At 48.6% G+C, this 22,559-nt stretch overlaps 1 protein-coding gene across 1 annotated transcript in view; it reads right to left on the bottom strand.

Annotated features, from left to right (window-relative positions):
* Positions 1 to 17,658, bottom strand: part of LOC114866080 (semaphorin-6D-like) — a 40,309-nt gene extending 22,651 nt beyond the window's left edge. The window contains 2 exon segments of the mRNA XM_041072981.2: positions 16,517 to 16,594; positions 17,243 to 17,658. The gene's annotated coding sequence lies outside the window, so the exon portion shown is untranslated.
* Positions 17,659 to 22,559: the final 4,901 nt, after the last annotated feature.

Below are 22,559 nucleotides of genomic sequence, written 5' to 3'. Positions count from 1 at the left end.
CTGGATCTACACAGGAAGTCCAGTGGCGGAAGTGGACCCCCTCAGATGTCCAACAACAAAACTGAGCACAGCAGCTCAACAACTGCAAACATCTGGTGCATCTGTCGGCTCAGCGGGTCAACACAAACAAGACGAAAGGAAAAACTACATCTTTCTTTTTCTGTAAACTTTGTTACTAACAGAACAGTATCATTTCTTATTATGCAGCAGAATCCCAATCCTGTTTGATATAATGAAGATTTGTACAGATTTATAAACTCTGGACTGAATTAAAGCACAAAGCGGCTGCAGCTGCCTGACGATTACTTACAAGAGGAAGTCAAACGATGAGATTAAAGGAGGCTCCACGTGTAAAAACAAAGTGATGATTGTGTCTTCTGCTGAACTCAGCACGGGTTCCCTTTGGTTCTGCGGCTAATTGGATTTGTTCACCCGAGATTTGCAGATTGGGTCTCTGGAGGAATCAGATCTGGTGCCATGGCAGGAATCCAGCCTGAATGAAGGCTTATCAGCTGTTCTCCTGCCTGGAAACAATCTGAGCCAAGATGGAGGATAAACACACAACCGTTCGATGAAGTGGAGAAGAGGGAAATTAAGCACTCAGATGTTTCCTCGCGTTTTGGTGCAGTCACCGCATCTCAGCCGTGTCCACCTGCGACCGGCCTGCGCTGTGCATTTAATAAGACCTCAGCAGCTCGGTAGTGAGGGAGTCAGCGGCAGGAAGTTTTGCATTTGCTAACCTTTCTTAACGAGCTAATGAGGCCCATTAAGACGAGCCGTGTCCAATTAGACGCAACCTTCCTAACGAGGTCAAACAGTGGAGGATGCTGGGAGAATGCTGAGCAGCACAGAGGGTTGATGCTCTTCACTGACCCCGGATCCTGGATTTACATTCTATAGAAGCATATTTATATTCCATGTGCGTCTCCAGACAAAGCTGCCTTCAGAGGCTGGAACTGGAGCTGCTGTCAAACTGAGAAATGTTTCTAGTTCACGCTCAGCACTTCCATCTCTGGAGCTAAATGAAGTCGCGACACACTGTAACAGCAATAATTCTGATGTGTGGTGGTCCGACTTTAGCTTTAACCATCGCATTCTGAACCCAGTTTACTGAGACTGTGTCGCTTCATGCAGTGAAACAGTCACTGGTCCGGTGGTCGTGGTTTCCATGGATACCAGTGGGATGTTCAGCTCTGTGGCCTGAGAGATTTCACACAACTAAACGGTGAGTTCATTTTCCATCTGTTTGCCTCTGACTAATCCAGAAATGAACATTTCCGGGGTTAATCCTCTCTGACCTCCGCCTCCCTCCCTCTGCAGCGCATCCACCCGCCGTCCTCTGGAACTCTCTGTTTATGTCTTTCTCGCTGCTATGGCTTTTCCGCTCGACTTTATGTAATCTCTCAAAATCCAAACAGTCTAAAAGCCTTATTGGCAGGTCCATAGAGACGGTGCTGCCAGAACTTTCACGAGAACAAGCGATGTGACAAACGAACAAATGCGACAATGTCACAAGTTAAAAGCACATTTGGTGAAGTGCTGCAGCAGTGGAGGGAAGCAGGGGGTCCTACAAGGAGCGGGATAAACAGCTAACTCAGATAAAGACAGTCACAACCAAATGAGACAATGCCAAAAGGCAGCGAGTCAGCGAGGAGCAGCTGGAGTATGACATGACAAAAACTGATCCTGAGACTGGTCACACACTCGCCACCGCTGATGAGTCAAAGAGCCACCGCGGCACCACCAGCAAATCGATGCTTTTCATCAAACCTCAGACAAATGAGAGAGCGATGACCTGCAAGATCAATGAGTCAACTCAGACAGAGGATGCTTAAACAAAACTCTGATCCTGAACGCACCATTTCCATGGCAACCAAAAGGTAAAAAGGTCAGGCGGATGAAGAGACGACCCGTCCGAATGCTGGAATGAGGCATGTGTGCTTCCACCTTCGCTCACTGGTTTCAGTGCTTTTACTTCGGTTCAGGAGATTTGGACCCGTTTCTCATAGACTGTTTAAATGTCACTTCTACACGGGTATAAACATCAGGTATTTTGTTTATACCTGTTACTGTTGATTCTGTCATCTAGTCATCACCTGCTTCACATCACAGCTCAGGCTCACTGTAGTGAGTGAAGAGGTGAGCGTTTCATCGCCTTCCTGTTATCATTTCAGTGGCAGAGCTTTGACAGCATCACAGCAGAGAACAGGAGGAGAAAGAAGAAAAGGAGGCGCATGTCTCTAATCTGACTCCAGTTCTCTCCCACAGGTCACACGTTCATCTCTCCTCCTAGTGAATCACTGTTAACCCATTTGGTGCTGCTCGCTCCGTCTTACACCTTGGACATGTGACCTCGTGTCACCTCTGACCAATCAATTATTTTGATGCTCTCCACTACTCCTGTGACTTTTCCATCCAGTGTAAATTAACTTGAAATGGTCTAAAGATCCTTCAGGAGGTCATGAACATCGACCAGTGTGAATAAATTATCTAATTCCATTGCATTCACATCATTACACCTGATCAAACCAGCGCTTTGAAGACATAGCCATGAGTTATGGCTTTGTCAAGGCTGTGGTCAAGCCTGTGGTCAGAGGAGTCACCTAGTTCGGTACCATCAACAATACTTCTATCTGTCCATCAACCTGATGCACGTCACTGGTTGGAGAAGTCATGAGTAGTCCAAGGACATATAAACCCTCTCCAAAGAGAGTGTTGGAGGGTCAGACCTCAGCAAGGTCACCAAAAACAAAAACTACCCCTTAATTGGCATTTTCTCCTCCAGCCTAGAGGTCAAAGGTCAAGTCGAAGTTGCAGCTTGTTGACAGCGCCCGGGGGACTCACTGCAGCATCAGTTCAAGGTTCAACACATTCAAACATAGGAGGTTACTGCAGGCTGAAGAGGACCACAGGTCTGGGTGACTGACAGATGGTCAGATGGAAGGCAGAGGCAGAGTGATGCATGCTGGGATGGTTGGTGAGAGGAGACGTTAAACCCGAGGGTTAAAAATTCTTAAATTGGATCTTCTCTTCATCTCGTCCACTTCCTTCAGTGGACTTGAAATTAGAAACCCTGCAGCAGACGTGGGTCCAGATCTGTCACAACTGGGCCCCACAGGCCTTTGTTAAAGCAGGCGTGAACCCTGAAGACTCAAAGAGACAAGGTCAGATCAGATCAGACCTGTCACACAGAAAACCAAGCTCATCTGGTCAAACTGTGTTTCATTTCACTGTCACCACACTCGCTGCAGTAAACAATAACAGTGACTAACTGTGAACAGCTCGGCGGCAGCGGCTGCTCAATCTCCGTTAAAGCTCTGATTTGATCTGACTCCAGCAGGACCGATCGCCGTCTTCCCCATCTCTCCCTCAGTCTCGGATTGGGCTGTGAAGGACCGAAGCGACGGCGTGTCCGCTGTCATTACAGTTCTGCCATTAGCCACATTCAGTTGGGTCAGATAGTGGTAACGTGTGAAGAAGGTGCTCAGCCTCTACAGCAGATGCATTGGACTTAATCTGCTAACGTTTAAGATAGAGATATCATCAAGCTCAGGCTAAATCCAAGGCCAACCTGGAAAGTCCTGCAGACCTGGACTGACTGCGTTTATCACTTGCTGTCATTTATACATCGTCCTTGTGTTGAGTAGGGGGTAATGGTAAACAAAGAGCAGCATCTGTTCTCACATCCAGAAGCAAAAATAATGAAAAGTTACAATTTTTAGCAAATATGCACAAAATCCGGTTCAGACCTTTAATACAAACACAAATGTGAACCGACTGATGGAAAACAATGACAAAGCATTTTTCAGCTCAGTGTTACTGCCTCAGACGGGTGAAGGAAGGCACCACAAAAGAAGAGTCGCCGTCACAGCAGCAGGATTCACGACCGGCGGCTGATCTCAGAGCAGCGCTGACAGGATTATGCTGGATTCATACACTCCAGATTATCTCCCCAGTGCACTGCGTGTGTGCAGCGCTGGGGTTTAGCTCCGAATTGGCAGCATGAACACAAACAGTACATGCAAGTTTAAATCTGTTTTAACCTTCTGCCATATTTTAATACGATCATGTGCGGGATTAAACGTGTCTGACTGAACACAGCAAAGCTGCTGCGCTAAACCAAAGCGATGCAGGAGGACGACACCAAATCCATAATTCTGGAGGAATCATCATTAGTTTGACTAAAGGCCACAAATGTGCATTTACTTTACAGTGAGCATGAACAAAGGCTGTGGACTGTGCCACAAACTCTGCAGACGTTCCAGTGTCTGCATGTATGAGGCAGCAAGCATCAGAGCAGACAAACGACGCCTGCTGATGCTCTGCCCAGGTGCTTGTGCCACTTTCTTTCTCTTCACCTTGACGACGCACCAGAACGTGTAGCACCGCTCTAATAGAGACCCCTTAAAACCGCCTCCTGCTGCTTTAGGGTCAGGTTAACATTGTGTGTGTGTTAGAGACTCGCACACACCACATTCGTCTCGTCCCCTTCCAGCTCCATGGATGCTGGTTTCCATAGTAACGCTTCTTGCCTCCTCCTTCTAACCAGTTACATCTCTCCAGGATGTTCAAAGACAACCAATGGGGGGTCAGTGCAGAGTTATTTTTAACCTGAGGGACAGGTGGAGGCACCACCACAGCCTGGTGCTACACCCACTGTGAACCTCATCACAGGCGTAATGAGCCGGTACCACTCAGTATGATGTCATCAGAGGCCCGGCTCCACCTCCTGTCAGCACCGCTCCGTGTCTGCTACCGAATAAAGTCACTGCAGCAAACGGCCCATCGAGACAAATGTTTGATGGCAGGATGACATTATTTTGTTTGAGACACTGCGGCAGTTGCGGCCCTCCCTGCTGTGCATCACTTCCCAGCATGCAGCTGTGTTTTTCTTGGGGAAACACTGAACATGCCGCTCCATAAAAAAAAAATCCCAACCCTAGGACCTGAACGTAAAACTAGTGATTTTACAAACAAAACGTGTGGTGACAGCAGCGCTCGCTTGGTTCCAGATATGCAATCTCACATCAGAGCTTCAGCTGAGCCGAGTCCGGTTGGATCCCATCATCCTAAATAACAGCCTGACAGCGAGCCCTGGTGATTTTCACAGCGCTGAAGAGGACAATCTTCCCAACGCAACAGACAAACAAGGCTCTGCTGCAGCTCAGTCAGCGCTGCTCCTGTGGGTTTGGAGTCAGACAATACTCCAGGTCAGTCAGTGGGAGGATCACCGGCACCAACCTTTAACTCGGCCGGCGTGAGGTCCAAACAGCGTCCACGTGTCCATGTCAGAGTCAGTAACTCAATTACACACAGAACAGTTGAGTCCAGCTGTCAAACAACCTCCTGTTGTAGGACCATCCATCCATGGACTGGAGAAAGTGAATTTACCTACAGTATAACACAAACCTGGTTCTGATCCGAACCCTGAACTAGCTGCACTATAACCGCACTGAGCTTTGTCTTTATGCAGCTCTATGTGACATTTCCTGCTCAGACTAACGAGCTCCAGCTCCAGCAGCAGCAGCACTAACAATGACGGATCATCTGATGGCAGCAGCTTGAATGTCACTGTGTGTGTGTGTGTGTGTGTGTGTGTGTGTGTGTGTGTGTGCGTGTGCGTGTATACGTGCGCTTGCATGGAAGTAAGAACCAAAAACCATATTTTCCTACCAAAGTGAGGACATTTTGGCCGGTCCTCACTTCTTTAAAGGCCTGTTTGAGGTTTAATATGTGATTTTAGTGTTCAAAATGGAGTTCACCTCCACAGAAGTACAAGGGTGCGTGCATGCGTGCATGCGTGCGTGCGCATTGACTGTTTTGGAGAAAATTACTTTTTCTAGTTCTGAATATTTCTTCCTCTATTTGGAACTAACTCTGGGCCTTTTCATTAAATTGAAACCAGACCTTGATTTCTGATATTTTGTTTTGTGTCTGTCAATAATCACAGCAAAGAACAGCTCAAGTGAGGCTCAGAAATTGAGATGAAACAAAGCCTTGTCACTGAGTTTGAGAAGAACTCAGTCTGGTCACACCTGCTCCAGGTCGGGGATCCGTTCAGTCCTCGCTCAGGGCGACCGCCAGCTTCACCGCCAACAGCACAAGCACATGCTCGGAACCCCAGCTGAGCACGATGGTGTGTGCAGTGCGGCTGCCGTGGCAACCGAAACAAAAACGAGTCTGGAAGGAGGGGATCGAAGAAAGACGGCGGGGGAACAGACGACGGAGATCAGAGCAATAAGAGGGAGGAGGGAAGGATGTAAGGAAGCAGGAAGGATGAAGGGATGAGACGACGACGCTCAGCCTAAACCCAAGGAAATCAGATTTACAGAGATCCCTAAATCCGCTCCCGTCTCTGGGATTAGAGCCGAAACCCTGAGTAGAGGAGAACCGTTCAGTAAGCAAACTGGGCCGAGCTGCTCCACATCAACTCACTCCAAACAATGGCAGCAGCAGGAAATAAAACGTGCAGCTGATCTCACCTGAACCTAATGAGTTCAGCACAAACAGTTCCATCACGTCACACGAGCTCCAGGTTCTGTGTCTCGTACCAGGTTAAAGCCGGTGAATCACAGTGTTCAGGCTGTTGTCACTGGTCCCGTTAAAAACTACATAGGCTAAGCAGCTTCTCCTTCCCAACTCCGCACAGTCTGCAGAGGAGCGACGACGACCACCCCCAGCTCCTCTAAGATCAGCTGATGCTTTAACTGTGACACGCTGTCTGTTCATCCTAGGAACCTACATTTCCTCTTGCTGCACAAACATCAGAACACGGCGATCGGCTCTTTACAGTAAACAGACAATTAAGGGATCAATGAGACTCAGCAAAGACTCTCACGGAGCAACTCGGAGCCCTTCGCGTGGCAGCGCAGATCAATCCTGGGGTTGCTGCTGGTGCAGAGGGCAGAAGAGGCCGGCGGCTGGATTTAACTTAAGAACAGAATATTGAAGTCAGTCAGGATCAATCAGCCCAGAGTTCCAGCTGGCAGTCAGTCCCACACACTGCTGGCTCCCGTTCACACAACTTAACCTGGGAGTTTCTGCGTCTCGGCTCCTTCAACTCACCATCTGGCAGATTAGCTGCTAAACCCGGTGAAGGGAAGTTAGCAGCTCTGGCAGAAGTAGCGAGGACAGAAAGTTGGGTGTAAGCTTTCATAGCACCAGCGTGTAGTTAAGCCATTGAGGTAATATTAATATGATTACAAATACCCTGCATCATTACACAACGTTCCCCAACAAAAGGAAACACATGGAGGCTGGAAATCGGAACCACTGCAAAAGGCAAAAAACTCTTATTTACGGTGCACGCATAGAAAAACAGAGGTCCAACCAGAATCCGATAAACATCCAACCGGAATCTGACAAACCTCCAACATCCCACCAGACTATAACAAATATCCAACCAACCTCTAATCAATGCTCACTCCCCCTCTGGCATCAGGGTGAGCCTGTGGATTCCTAGACTCTGGTACTGCATCACTGAATTAGACCTCAGCGACAAAGCAAGCTGCAAGTCTGCAGCTCATTCGCTTTCTCTCTCTCTCTTCTTCGGCTGAGAAGATTTCACACTCGCGTTTCCTCTGAACAGATGTTTGACTTATTTTTACGCAAACAAACAACAAAATACACTTATTATGATTCAAACAGTGAGTAGTGGATGTTAACTGTGTCTAATGTCTTCAACGTGTCACAGACATAATTAGAATCTAAGCAGCTGGAATAAAGCACAGGACTGAACACGTCAACTCACAAGGTTTAAATCGACTGTGTCCACTGCTTCACACAAAGCCTCTGAATTCAGTTTAGTTGAAACAAGCTCTGCTTCCAGAACATGGTCAGAGGTTTTGGAGAAATGGGACCTGGATCAGTGAGCAGACGTAGCAACAGGTTGTTCAAAGCAGAGGGACCAAATTAAAAAAATAATGTTTTTTAAATCAAAGATTTGTCCAGGTAGTTGTTTATGTATGGACCAATGACAACAGAGGGTTCACACGTTGGATGGTGTCGAGCTGCTCATACTCTCAGTGTGGAACACGAAGAGTAAAGGAACATCAGAAGAAAGGAAGCATCTCCTCACACATGTCTGTGTACACAAATTAATCCTCCCTCCAGTCGCCAGAAGAGATAAGGACCAATCAGATCCAGCCACAATCTCCAGGGGCTGCTCCCAAAGGATGCTGGGATAATGAAGGACAAAGTCAAGGCACGCACGCACGCACGCACGCACGCACACACGCACGCACGCACGCACGCAGCTTTTATTAGGGTGTGTGTTTGTGTGTCTCCTTTGAAGAATAAAAGCCTAAAACTAAATATGATCCAACTTTCAGAGACTGTTCAGCTTTGGGTCGACTCGGTTCCTCTAACAGCAGAATCTTCATGCTGTTTACGCTGAACTCTCTGAAGAGGCTGAGCTTTGATCCACTATTACATGAACGTCTGGAGGAGACTGAATGAATGATGCTTTTTATTTTACAGCGATAAACCTGGTTCAAAACCTCTGCGCTGGTCACTTTACTGCTGCCTTTATTGTGAGTAGCGGATGCGGGTCACAGCTCTGTTGAGCGGCTGACTGATCCATTACATCAGAGGTGGACCTACTTCAACGGCTCCAGACACCTGAAGTTACATTTTGCAGCCAGTCGTTTAACGGTACAATCACACTCATCAAGTGTGAGTTTGTTGTTGGATCTAAGGAACCTTTCTTTTGGCCTTGCTGATAAACAACAGCTGGCAGGGCACCATGACCTTTGACCCCAGGGCAACCAGAAATGACCAACCCTCCAAGGGCATCTGTTACAGGATGTCATTCAACTGGGTCAGGCCGAGATGCTGAGACAAACAGAAGAACCCATCAGACCGATCCAAGATGAGCGACTGGTTCCGTCAGACAGCAGCACAACGGACTCCAGTCCTGCTGTGTTTAAATGGCAGCACAAGAAGGCTGCTGTCGCTTCACTGCTGTTCACTTTCTGGAAATGTCACAGCAATTTAGCATCTGAAGCAGGTTTCGCACCAAGAACAAGTCCAGAGTTGAAAGGAGGGAGGACGCTGTCACACATCAGACCTGTTGGATTCATCAGGAACAAGTTGTTTAAGGTTTGATGAGATGTTTCATTGAGACACTGAACCAGCAAGTGACAGGAAGCTGTGCATCTATTATTTATGGAGTCGCTATGAATAATACAACATGAACATGATGCTTCTAAAAATGCTCCGATCAGATGTACTTCACATTTAATTTTTAATTTCAGTCAATGAGGGTGGAGTTTTCAGGGACGACAAGTACGTGTCGGACAGAACGCTGGGTCACGCTGCAAACAAGAAGCTCTGAGTGGAAGTCTGCCACATGGGCGTCAACCTAAAGGCTGACGTGATGGATCACGGTGTTCATTTATAGCCAGTTTAGCTCGTGGCTGTAAACAGTCTGAGAACCTGACGAAGACGCTTTTAATTTGAAAGATGAAAAGAGCAGAGTTTGATCCTGGTTTAGCGTTTAGGGCTTGAAATAACTTTTAATGATTCTACGTGGAGTTCTGTACAAGTTTCTCTGAAGCCTGAAGTAAAAGCTTGTTACTGTTGTTTCCTGATGACTTCACTTCTTCACGCATCGTTTTTTTCTTATTTTTAGATATTGCATTTGTCTGTTTTCTGACACTTTTTAAGCTTCCCCCCCGTTTTTCCAGAGGAAGGTGGGAATGTGTTGCAGTTAGTTTTCCATTTGAAGCCAGACACAAATTTCCTCCAGCAAATGTTTCACTTGGTTCAAGTTTGTACGGTTTGAAATAAACTAGAGAAAAAGTTTTGTTTGTGCTGTGACTCTGGGGCAAAACAAGCTTTAAGGGTTTAACAGAAACAAAACACAGTTAAGTGTTTTGTTTGTGTGGAGCTGAGCCCAGGAGACGCTGAGCCGAGCAGCGTGGTACGTTATTTGTCCAACATTGGAATCAATGCGGACACACAAAAAACACCATCCAGCCTAATGATCAGAAACAATGACTCAGCACAAACACCAGAGAAACACCTAGCAAGCACCCGGCAACCCCATAGCAACCAGGTGACGATCACCTGGGGACGAAAAGGAACAAGAGGGAAGCAGGACAGAAGAGATTGGGGATGAAAGAGAGAGGGAGATGACGAAGAAAGAAAGAAAGAGGAAAGAAGAAGAGGAGGATAGAGGTGGTGACAGAGGGAAGGGAGGGTGAGGAATGAAAGAAGAAGAGCGAGGACAAGAAGAGAAGAATGAAAGTGATGGTAAAAAAAAGGAAAAGAGAAGAGATGTCAGTGAGGAAAGGAAGGAAGGAAGGAAGTGCTGATAATGTTTGAGATCAGTTGGCTCCTGTTTTTCTTCATGACTGATAAACTCTGATCCTGTCGTCTAGTTTCCCAGCATTCCTCACTGCTCTGCGTGTTCTCGCATACACGCTTTCTACCCACAATACATCATGACCCACTCTCAGCCTGTTTTCAGTCTGCTCTAAATGTCACATTCCTGAAAAGTTATTTTTGTTTTCTGTGACAAAACAAACAGACGATCTGTTTCTCCTCACAACCTCCACAGGAACTTTAACATCATGATGAGAGGAAACCAGAAGAAAACGTTAAGAGGGAGGAGAGCCCGAGAGAGAGAGAGAGAAACGAAGGATGAAGGAGGCACCACAGGAAGAAGTGTGAGAATAGGAGGAAAAGAGGGAGACAAACGAAGAGGAGAGGAGACTGAAGGATGGAGGAGGAACGCAGGAAGGAGGGAATGAACCCAAAAGAACTCAGTGTCATGAACTTGTTTTCTCCTTTTCTATGGATACTCTGTGAGACACGTGTTGTGCAGCTTTGATGGAGGCAGTTTTAGATTCCAAACTGCTTGACGGGTCCATGTGTGCTCCCACTCACTCAGTGTCCACTGCATGTCCCCGGGCCTCACGTTGAGCACCACATTAGGCCCACTGATAATCGCTCTGCCGGCGTCTTCTGAAGCAGAAATGAAGGAAAATCCCCCAAAGCCAAAATCCCTCACGAATGTCGCTATTGAATTTCCTCTTAAATCGAGTGACTGCCAATCATTAGGCTGCTGCCGAGCGCAGACAGAGGACGAGGTGGAGATTCCCAACGCTTGGATAAATCCCTGCTCACTGGCTGTCAAGACACTTTAAGGGAATAACATTAGGAGGTAGGAAGCTGCAGGCAGCAAACGCCACCATGAGCTTCATCTGAAGAGTCGCAGGAACGCACCGAAAGGCATAAATCACTTGACTTTAATGAGACTTCTGGACCAGAGGAGGAAAGATGGCGCCAGGGAGCGGGGATTGATGGTCGGAGCGTTGTTTTTCAGGAAAGACGGGAGGAAAACAAAAGGGGTGAAGGAGAAAAAGGGTGGGGGGAGGAAGCCGGAGGGTCCACTTAAGCTAATTAATGATTTGATGTGCACGTGAAGTGAGCGTGCACGTCCTGCTTTAAGGGGGCTTAAGTCTCCATCCATTAGACAAATGAGATGGCACACACACACACACACACACACACACACACACACACACACACACACACACACACACACACACACACACACACACACACACACACACACACACACACACACACACACACACACACACACACACACACACACACACACACACACACACACACACACACACACACACACTTCTGGACTAATCAGGATTTTTAATGAACACACAATCTCTCACTCAGAGGCTACAGAACACACTGATTGAATTAGAGCAGAGCTCGAACCACTGCCTGGGGGAGACAGAGGGTGAATGATGGGAAGTGGGAAAAAAGGGGGGGGTTGATGAGGGAGAAAGCAAGACTTAAAGCGGAAGATGGGGAGAGCGCCAGAGAGAGGGGTGATGGAGGAGAGAGAGAAAGAGAGAGAGGTGGACGATGGGGTGATGGCAGAGGACGGGGGCGTAAGCAGCACTATCCACGGAGCAGGTGACTCATACATGATCCAGTTTCAATGCAAATGTGAGCAGCAGCATCAGCATCAGCATCACCCCAGTCTGTAGGGCGCGGTGCCTTGCTCAGTGGCCCTATTGGACCAGAAGAATGGGAACAGTGAGGTGGCTACCACTAAGCAACAGAGGGAACAGATGAACTAGCTTGATGAGGAACTCATCATCATCATCATCATCATCACCACCACGCATGCAACCTGAGAACCCTGCGTTGGATACGGACCAATCATTGGTTCAGGCACCTGGAGCCGGGTCTGTGGGTTCTGTTGGGTCTCTGCTGCTTTATACAACATCACTCAAAGCCTGCTTCTTTATTTATTTATTATCTGAACCTTGGAGTCGAAGCTCAGCAGCAGATTAGACCTCAGCAGACGCAGCTCATTTCCATCTGATTTCAATATTTGCTCTGGAGGAGCCTGATCTAATGTGTGAATGTGATCACACGCTGATGCTGCTTTAAACTCGTTACGTCCTAGAATATCAGTTCCCTGCAGGTTCCTTTGATCTGGACCTCTCTGGGCAGCTGAAGGTTTTGGCCACAGTCATGAAATCATATTAAACAGGATGGAACTAACTCAGCCGGAGGTTCAGTCGGTCCCGAGTCGACCGGGTCTGAGAACTGTGCTGCTGGTTTGTGGGCGTCTCCTCCTTTAAGGAGCACTCATAAAACGAGACCACTGGAACAGACCGGACCCTCTGGACTGGATCACGTTCACAATGATCTCTTCAACCCCCAAATGAGCTGTAGCATCGACCGTTTAGACGGAGGAGATTCTCCTCAGTCCTGCGTTTCTGGGGCGAACTCAAACTTAGGTTCCCTTAAAATTTGGGACAGTAAATAACCCCATGAATCATACCTGTTAAAAGTGGGCCACCTCCAAGACCAGACGGGTCGTCTCCCAGAACACTCTCCCCTCACATCCACCCTGTCTCACTGACGCAGGCTTTTGTTGTGGAGCTGCTGAGTGAAGGAGCTCAAAGACGTTTTGGGGTGAAAACGAGGTCGAGGTGAAACAAAAAGGAGAGAGGACTCTGGTTCTAGTGATCAGAACTGGGCTCTGACTGCTAACAGCCTCCTAATTGGTTGCATCAATCAGCAAAGCTTGTTTGGAAGATGTGCTGATCTGCTGCACACCAGTAAGACACAACAACACTCCTCACTTCAACTGATCAAGACAGAAAAGAGCAGTCGGCCTCCAGAAAACGCAGTTGGTTAAAGTGAAGGAAGGTCATAGGTCGGCCTGAAAGCGTCTCCCGTCTTATCAGAACCCACTCCAGACGAGGTCGGATGGCCTCAGGGGCCGGAGAGAACCTGGGAGGAGGCCGGATCCTGGCGGAGTTAATCCTCAGACAGACAGCGGAGCCGCCCTCCCTCTGCCAACTGCTCCTGGACACAAAGGGAGATTAACCCCTCCACGACCGCATTGGTTGTGGGGTTTAGAAGCTGATGCAACAGTCACACACCACCAAAAGTGCCAGGAAGTGGTAACGACCATTGGATTATTAACGACACCTTGTAGAGGCCTGTTGTTGCTACACTTCAAACCTGCATAAGGGTTTGATTTACTGGTGAAATACACGTTTAGGCTATTTGGATGAAGAGGAGCCCTGGTACCAGAGCCCTCGGATCGGGCTTTGACGTCTCTGGCCCTCAGATAATCCTGCTGCTCTTAATCCCTGACCTGAAAGAGGGGAAGGGGGGAGCCGAGCCTCAAACGTTGGGGGGTCAGTGAAGCAGGTGGGGGAGACGCTGGCTTAGACGGCGACGCCTTCAGCTCAGTTTGTGTCTCTGTCACTTTTGATGCAAAATCAGGAAATCAGACTCACTTTTCATCTGTGCGCCTGAACGTCTCAGGCACAAAATTGATTTGTGCCAAATTCTGCTTTTATTAATGCTTCCAATCCTTTTTATGCTGCCAAATAAAAACACTCCTCAGAACCAAATGCTGCCTTCGGCTCTGGACTCTTCTTGGATGGTTCTGAATGTCCGGTGTCGGTTTGGATGGAGAAGCTGATGCCAAACAGCCAAGAGTCCCCAACATCCCTCCTCAGATATGCTCACACCACCTCCTACAAGCTACTGCTGGAAATGAAGTAAAGCTGATCAAATTATTCATCGAGAAGATCAGAAAAGCTTTAATGTGGCTAAGTTTCCTGTAGAGTGAAGCTGATGGTCCAAAGTCCCTGGACGACCACGTTCTAGTTGTTGAGAGAAGTACAAACAGGAGGAAGAAAGACGATTTGCCTTTAATATGCGCTGCTTCGTAAGAGAATGAGACACAGGAAGGTCTAATTACCCAGAAACCCTCAGGAAGCGACGTGACAGAAAGAGAGCAGCCGAACAGACAAGAGACAAAGACATCGAGAGGAAACCAGTGACAGACGAAGAAAACAGCTTCAGTCTGTTCTCTGCTGCTGTGAAGTGACTCAAGTTCTGATATTTGGGTCACATCGTGCTGCAGATAAACAACCAACAAAGAAGAAAACACAAATCGTCTCTTTTTCTTCGGGACTGTCATCGGACTGAACTGAGCCGCTTCCCGTTGTTCTTTCATATTCCAACTGTCTCTGTGATGTTTTCTATTCATTATTAAACAGACATGATAACACTACAGCCTCCACCTTCACTGACGTGCATGGTCCTCAGAGGATGAACCTATCTGCTCGTCTGCAGTAAGACCCAGATGCAGACTCTGTAAATCCATGCTGATAAATGTCTCACATACACTGTAGCAGAAGGCCTGGTACCAGAACCCTCGGATCGGGCTTTGGCTTGTCCCGTTCCATGGCGTCTCACGGAGGGAGCAGTGGGCGTCTCTGGCCCTCAGATAATCCTGCTGCTCTTAATCCCTGACCTGAAAGAGGGGAAGGGGGGAGCCGAGCCCCAAACGTTGGGGGGGCAGCGAAGCAGGTGGGGGAGACGCTGGCTTAGACGGCGACGCCTTCAGCTCAGTTTGTGTCTCTGTCACTTTTGATGCAAAATCAGGAAATCAGTCCCTGAAGACTTCCCCTGAGCCGAACCCTCATTAGCCTGATGCTTTGGAAAAGTCTCAAATACACAAACAGCTCGACTTCCACCAGGTTTGGTAGCAACAAAAAAACATCCTGACTCTCCAACAGATCATTGGGACTGAGCTTCTGTCCATCGAGCACCTGTACCGGGCCAGACCAGAAAACGGGCTGTCAGCATCACTGCTGACCCCACATACCCTGCAAACTGTTCAAACTCCTCCCCTCTGGCAGGCACCACAGGGCTACAGCCTCCAGAACCAGCAGAACCACCAGACACAGAGTTACAGCCTCCAGAACCAGCAGAACCAGCAGACACAGAGCTACAGTCTACAGAACCAGCAGACACAGAGCTACAGCCTCCAGAACCAGCAGAACCAGCAGACACAGAGCTACAGCCCCCAGAACCAGCAGAACCACCAGACACAGAGCTACAGCCTCCAGAACCAGCAGAACCAGCAGACACAGAGATACAGCCTGCAGAACCAGCAGAACCACCAGACACAGATCTCCAGCCCCCAGAACCAGCAGAACCACCAGACACAGAGTTACAGCCTCCAGAACCAGCAGAACCAGCAGACACAGAGCTACAGTCTTCAGAACCAGCAGACACAGAGCTACAGCCTCCAGAACCACCAGAACCAGCAGACACAGAGCTACCTGAAGGTTCTGTTAGTTAGTCCTGAACAACCATGACCTGAACTACAGAGAGAAGATTGTTTGACATTGATCGTTCGTTCGTCTCTGAGCTGCTGCCAAGCACGATTATCAAACCCATTTCCCGCACTCCCATTTCATGGAGCTCAGTTTGTTTCTGTCAGTTGGGTTTCCGTGTGTGTGTGTGTGTGTGTGTGTGTGTGTGTGTGTGTGTTAGGGTTAGAGATATAGAAATCACCAGAAATTACATTTCACTGTTTGTGGACCTGCTTCCGGGTCACGCTGTTCTGTTCTGACAGAACTTATTAAAGTGTAAATGATGCGTTTCCTGTGCAGCTAGAGAATGCATTTGTCCCAGAGCCAGTGTGGACCTGAGCGCAGGAAGCGGGTCCGTGGGCAGAACGTCTTGGTTTGGTTTGGGTTCTTTGTCGCTGTTGGCTTCAGGCAGCAAATCAGACGCCGCATTCAAAGACACTCATTTAGCAAATTACTGTAAAAAGCAGCTTTAATTTAATCACTTCAGTTGCTTTGAAAAATTAATTCCTGATATCAAAGACCTTAAAGAGGCTTTGTCTGAACCGAAGGAGCCTTTTTTTTACACCGTTGAGGAAATTTGTGACTGACACCACTTGACTATGTGTAAGTGCAGCAAATATTCAACTTTTAAATAAATGTTCTGACCCTTTACTGTGAGTTTCACAGAACCCATAAAAACACAAAAAGCACATGTTGTAACTGGTGTTAACTGGCGCCTCCAGGATCACATGCTGCATCACAAATGTAATTTAATCCTGGTGTTTCTGACACATTATCCCCACAAATAACTCAGATTCAAAGTTCTGTCACAGACTGAGAAAAAAGGCTTCAGCTCTTCTTACCGTGTCCTCAGGAGTCCAGTAATCACAGCCTCACAGTGAAGCCGGGCCCAGACCCGATTCACAGCTCTGCTTTGGAACCTGCAGAGACAAAGACACGCGTCAGCAGCGAAGGCAGCACATCTGCTCTCGTCTTTATCCAGGTCCATTGTGGGCTGGTGCAGAATTCCCTGAGAACTGGGGCATGGACGGATCAGACTACAGGCCCAAGATCAGGTTGATGAACACTCAACAGGCCCAGATGGGTTCAGACGGGCTCTGCTGCTGCGTGTGCAGGTAGTTTAGGTGTTCTGCTCCCGGCTGTGATTCATACTCAGAACTAGTCCTGTGGGCCTGGCCTGTCCCTGTGGACCCAGACCCCAGAGACTGCAAAAAGTGCATTTAGCACATCAGCTTCAGGGACGTTTTGAATTGGACTGTCAATCAGAACCGACTCCAGCTGAGAAAATCCAGTGTGAAATGGACAGATGAGTGTGTGGACGGGTGTAATGTGCTGCTGATGTTGCCTCTTAGAAGCACTTTGAAGTTCACAACATGTAAAAGAGCAGAACATTCACAAGCTGGAAGAAGCAGCACCGCTCAGGATCCGGCCCGAGCCCGAGCCGCTCGGTGTCGCCGTGCTCGCACACGTTCTCCCGTCCGCTGTCGAGGCCCAGTTCTGGCTTGTCGCTCACTGAGAGGAACTAGACGGCAGCAGGTCAGCATCCGTCTGGGCTTTGCAGAACTCACCGGGGTCCGGGGTCACACGGTTCCTGCAGCAGACGCTGCTCAATCAGAAGGTGAAGACGTTACTGCCACAGACACAGAACCCACAGATGCATCACTGCGTCTCCTGGAGACCACACCAGCGGTGCCGATCACTCGCTTCCACCCATGTGCCTCAGATGCACAAGGCTGAATGCTGGGGTTTTCTGTTGTAGGAGTTGAAGGAAGATGGAAAGAAGATGATGAGGTTGTCCACCTCAGTCACTTCCTGCAGCTTTGGCAGCTTCTACAGTCGGATCCAAACACACTAACTCATTTAGATTCTGTTCTGTGATTAATGAAGTTTGTCACAGTCGACGGCTCAGACACAACACACAGCTGACGCTCCAGCGCTTCCTCTGCTCTGGACAATGATTCATTTTACACCACACACTCTGTCTGCACAGCGTTACCCAGCAGCCCCTGCAGCAGAGTGAGACCTGCAAAGGCAAACAGGGTTTAATGTGCTGATGCAGACGCTGAGGGTTAGACAGGAACCAGTCAGACCCTTAAATGTGCAAATGAAGCCACTGTGTGAGTCCTGATGCTCTGTGCTCCATGGACAGAGGAGCTGATCGTCCCATCAGACGTTTGGGAGCCTTCAGGTGGCGGAGAGAAGAGGAAGGTGGAACGATGGGTGTTAAACTCCAGCTCAACTCAACGTCTGGTCTAATCTGATTTGACTGTGATTTGATTGGAGGCGTGCAGCAGAGGAAACCACAGGCTTTGCACAGACCCACCCTGCTGCCGACAAACGGCTGCACCAGAGGAAGCCGAGTGCTCACAGACTTAAAATGTGATTATGATGAGGGAAAACTAGGGCTTCTGTAAAAAAATAGCTGTTAAAGAGAAGATGAAATAAAACGGAGGAGGCACAGAAGCATCTTCCTGTTAACAGCTCCTTGTTGTCACCACAGCAACAGTAACATTTGTCAACAGAGAACAGAGAAGGTTTTCGTTAGACGTGATTTGGTCCAAAGGGACCGGGCATCAGTGTGAGCCCAGAACCGCCGGGCTGGTTGTGCACTGGGCAGACGTCCTGCAGATCTAACACCGGCTGCTCCATCATCTCCATACGCACATGTGTGTAGATGTGGGTCGGCTGCAGCACTTTAACTGGTGCTTTGCTCATCAGTAAAATCCCTGATACACGAAGCCTCGACGACAACAACAGAAAGAGTCGCCACCGTCAGCAGGGAAATGTGCAGAAGATCCAGACCCAGTGTTCTGAGTGTGGCACATGCTGAACAGACGGATCAGCCGCAGCCTGGAGCTGAGCCAACACACTCACACTGCCGGGCTTAATGGCTTTGTGCGTTCCTGTGACGTGCTGGAGCAAACACACTGAACTCAAACCTTGAGTGCGTCACATTCCTAAAGTCCAGGAAAACGCTCTCTTTCTGCTCTCATCCGTCACCAGATTAACGTAATCACATGATTTGGTCATGTGATCAGCAGGAAACCGGAGCCCTGACCTCCAACCCGAACCCAGCCGTGCTCCAGAGTCCAGAACCCGTCCTGCTGCCGGAGCGGGACCTGCTGGATGGATGAGCATCACATGTGAAGGTCAGACAAATGCAATCACCGCTGCTGGTCACAGAGCAGTAGCACCGAGGTCGGGCCTGGCGCTCACACTGGACGAACCACATCAGTCTTCATCTCTAAAGGCAATTTGGGTGAGCGAGCACTGGGACAGAGAGAGAGGGGGGGTGGGGGGGGGGGGGGTTCTGAACATGAGGCAGAACCAGAACAAAAACAGGACAAGGAAGGCAAAAGGAGGATGGATGTCTCTGGTGTCTGAGGGCAGACAGGCAGAACGGGTCAGTACACAGACCCAACACAAAGACAGACGACAACCTTCAGCCCAGCAGCCAATCACAGCCCCGGGGAGAGAGAGCGGCTCGCCTGCCATGTTGGGAGCGCAGGACCTTCAGATTATACAAGCCTGCAGACGAAACGGCTCGGGCTCAACCGGAGCGATTCTGGAGATGGAACCTCACTCAATACCAGCCACAGCAGGATCGATTGAGGTAAACAGCTTCCCATAGACCAACAGCCCAGTCATCAATGCTACAATAGTTCAACCGACCCAATCCGATCCATTAGAACCCAGTCAGGACACAGCCGGGCCCAGACTCAGTCCGGTTCGTATGAACACGTTAATTACCAAAGACGTATTTAACATCTAGGAGGAAATTAAAAGTTTTACTACTCAGCAAAACTTTCAGTACCAGTAGTCACACTTGGGCTGTGAATCTTCACACAACTCCTACTAATTTTCACAGACTCAACAACGTTTCCACATTTTAACAACAGGAAGTCGGCCAGCAAACATGCTTCATCCCCACGTATGGAAACAGGAAACGGCACAGGAGAAGCTGGAGGAAACCACATTCTGGCTCCTCCTGACCCGGTGACCTCTGACCTTCTCTGACAGAGGTTAATACAGCCTGAGGCTCCACAGTGGTTACACCGTTTGTGTGAATGGCACTAAGTGAAGCAGCTTCGTCTGAGGAGCAGACGTCTCCTGTTGTTCCACTCAGAGTTAATGTGTTTGGAAAGACGAGCTCCGGGTTTTCCTCACTACAGCCTGACGCATGGAAACATATTAGCCCATGGATTATTTACCAGTATCAGCTGGTAAGAGACACTGGGGGCCAGTCTGTTACAGCCCATTACATCAGCCGTAACGGATGTAACTTAGCTGTTGTTCACTTCAAGAGCAAAATTCACAGTCACTTTTTTACAGAAGCTAAAGGAAGAAAAAACACTGACTGAAATCCCTTAACTGGTGTGAATGTGGCTTCACGTTAGCATCTACAGCACTGAGAGGATGAGACTGGATGATGATGCTTGTGTTTTGGGAGGATGTTGTACTGTCCCTGAACGTCTCATGCACAGCTCACTCAACACATGGACATAGGTTAGTGCAGTGGTTCTTAACCTTTTTGGAGGTACTGAACCCACCAGTTTCATATGTACATTCACCGAACCCTTTCTTTATTGAAACATAATGTTTTTTTTTTTAATTCAAGACATAGATATAGGTTTTACTGGTTCACAAAATGGAAATGCATTAACATCAATGTGTTCAAAGAACAAAACCAATACAATGCATGAACTCACAGATTACATACATTTTCACAAAGACATGACCTTTTGTAATACTACCACACTGAAATGGTTCAATCCCCTGATTTCCATCAGGCTTCACCGCTACAATAATAATGAGGATTTACAGGTTTTTAACACTGTAATGTCCGACAGCACTTGAACATCGCAGCAGCGACTGACACGCTGAACCCCCAGAGTTCCATCGAACGCTGCTGAGCGTCTGTTTTCCAGACAAGTGAAGGCAGCACATCTCTGACCTGCCTGACGGAGCAGTGTCTTTTCGTTTCCTTCTCGTTAGCGTCTGTCATCTCTCCACCTCCTCATTTTCTTGTCTCTGCTTCCCTAATTTCCTTTGAGCGCTGCAATTTACTCAGAAAATCACTTTTCTGTCTGATGCAGCGGAAGAAACTTCTGTCTCCAGCTGTCAGAGCTCTTCCATGCTCAAACTTTTGATCGACTGCAGAAACATTAGATGCAAATGAGGGTTTTCTTCCCCATCAGCAGGTCTTTGAGTGAATAATTCACACTTCTTTATGTAGAAATCATTTTCATCAAGCTTTTTGTGTGGGTCAAGTTTAACACTTTCATCTGGGAATTAAAGCCCAGGAAACGCTGCGATATCCTGAACCCTCCCAGCAGAGACGACAGACGCTGCAGATGTGACATTTGTGAAGGTCAAACGTGTTGAGGTTTACACCGCATTCTGCAGAACAAACAGCCGCTGTGGTTCTGGTGCACGGACTCGTTGAGCGGTGGACACGAAGCTGCAGCGCAGACCAAAGCTCCAGCCGACGGTCTTCACAGCTGGAACCCGACACTGTGCAGTCGCTGTGTTGACCCACGTCAGGAGCCGTCGGACCGAGTAGCAAAATCGGTCCTGACGACTCGTCTGTGCCTTAACTCCAACAGTTTATTTTAACATTATTATCTTTCATTTACTTATTGACTTTAAATCGATCAGCTGATCAACAGGGCAGGAGACGAGCTTCATGGCGACACCTGGCGGGCGGGCGGGCGGGCGGCCATGTTGGAAGCGTCTCACTCAGCAGTAGACGCCTCGTCTCCATGTAAACCTGTGGAGCTCCTCACGGCTCCAGATGAAGCGAATGGAAGGGTGAGCGCGTGTTCCCCACCTGTCGGCGCCACTGGTGCGTTTCCTTCCCGTGCCCGTGTGAGGAACATGAGGAGCTGGTGGCGTGTTGAACGGTGCTAACTGAAATATGCATGTGAGCGTTTAATGTATTATGCAGCGGTTGTTTAAGGTTCATGCATGATTCAGACGCTACAAACACACAGTGAGACGACCCCAACTTAACAAACAGGGACCTGGACGATGAAGGCCACAGCTGGGCTGACTCGCTGTTACTGAACCAGAACCGCTGTGGCCCACTCCTCTACTCAAACGGGTTATTTGACACCATGACCCGGCGCTCGTCGTGTTCTGCAGCTTTCATCACATTGCATCACCTTCACACCAGGCTGGAAGAGGAGGAGGAAGGGACGACAGGAAACAGGAAGAGAGCGCTCATCCCGTCAGGTGCGTTTGATTCATCACACTGTAGCACCCTGCAGCTACAGAAGGGAGGGTGAGACTTTCCAGAGCAGATTACAGGACTTCCTGTCTTCCTGATTCCCTCGTTTTGTCTCGCTGACCGCTACAAAAACAGAGGCGTCCTCACACGCTGGGGATCAGGAGGATCTAGATCCCGACATGACCTCACCGCTGCCGGTTTGTCATCATTTGGTGAACAACCAGAACCTGGACTTTACAGTTCTACAGATAGAAGCGACAGCAAAGAGAGCCCTTTCCATCAGACACGGATCAGCTGATGCCAGTGACAGGGAAAGCCGTCAGCAGGACCGGACCGGACTGAGCCAGAACCGAGCCCATAAAACTCCTGTTCCTGGGTGTTTTTCTGCAGGCGTACGTGAAGGCAGAGCCCACGGATCAGATCCAGAACCAGCCACAACCTTCACCGGTCCAAAGAACCACCTCCACGAGTCATAACAAGGCGCTTCCACACTCTCTTCCACTGAACTGTGGTTCCGGAAACCCACAGCTACTGAAAGTCACCGAGCCATCATTTTATTTCCTAAAGCCCGCGTCCTGCCTGGAGCCAGGAGGACCCCCCACCCCCATCACCCAGCGTTTACTCAACAGGATGCTGCATTTCCTACATCGCTCTCC

The sequence above is a fragment of the Betta splendens genome, chromosome 11 (genome assembly GCF_900634795.4).
Source record: "Betta splendens chromosome 11, fBetSpl5.4, whole genome shotgun sequence".
In the NCBI taxonomy this organism is placed as follows: Eukaryota; Metazoa; Chordata; class Actinopteri; order Anabantiformes; family Osphronemidae; genus Betta; species Betta splendens.
This window is presented reverse-complemented; position numbering and strand designations above follow the sequence as displayed.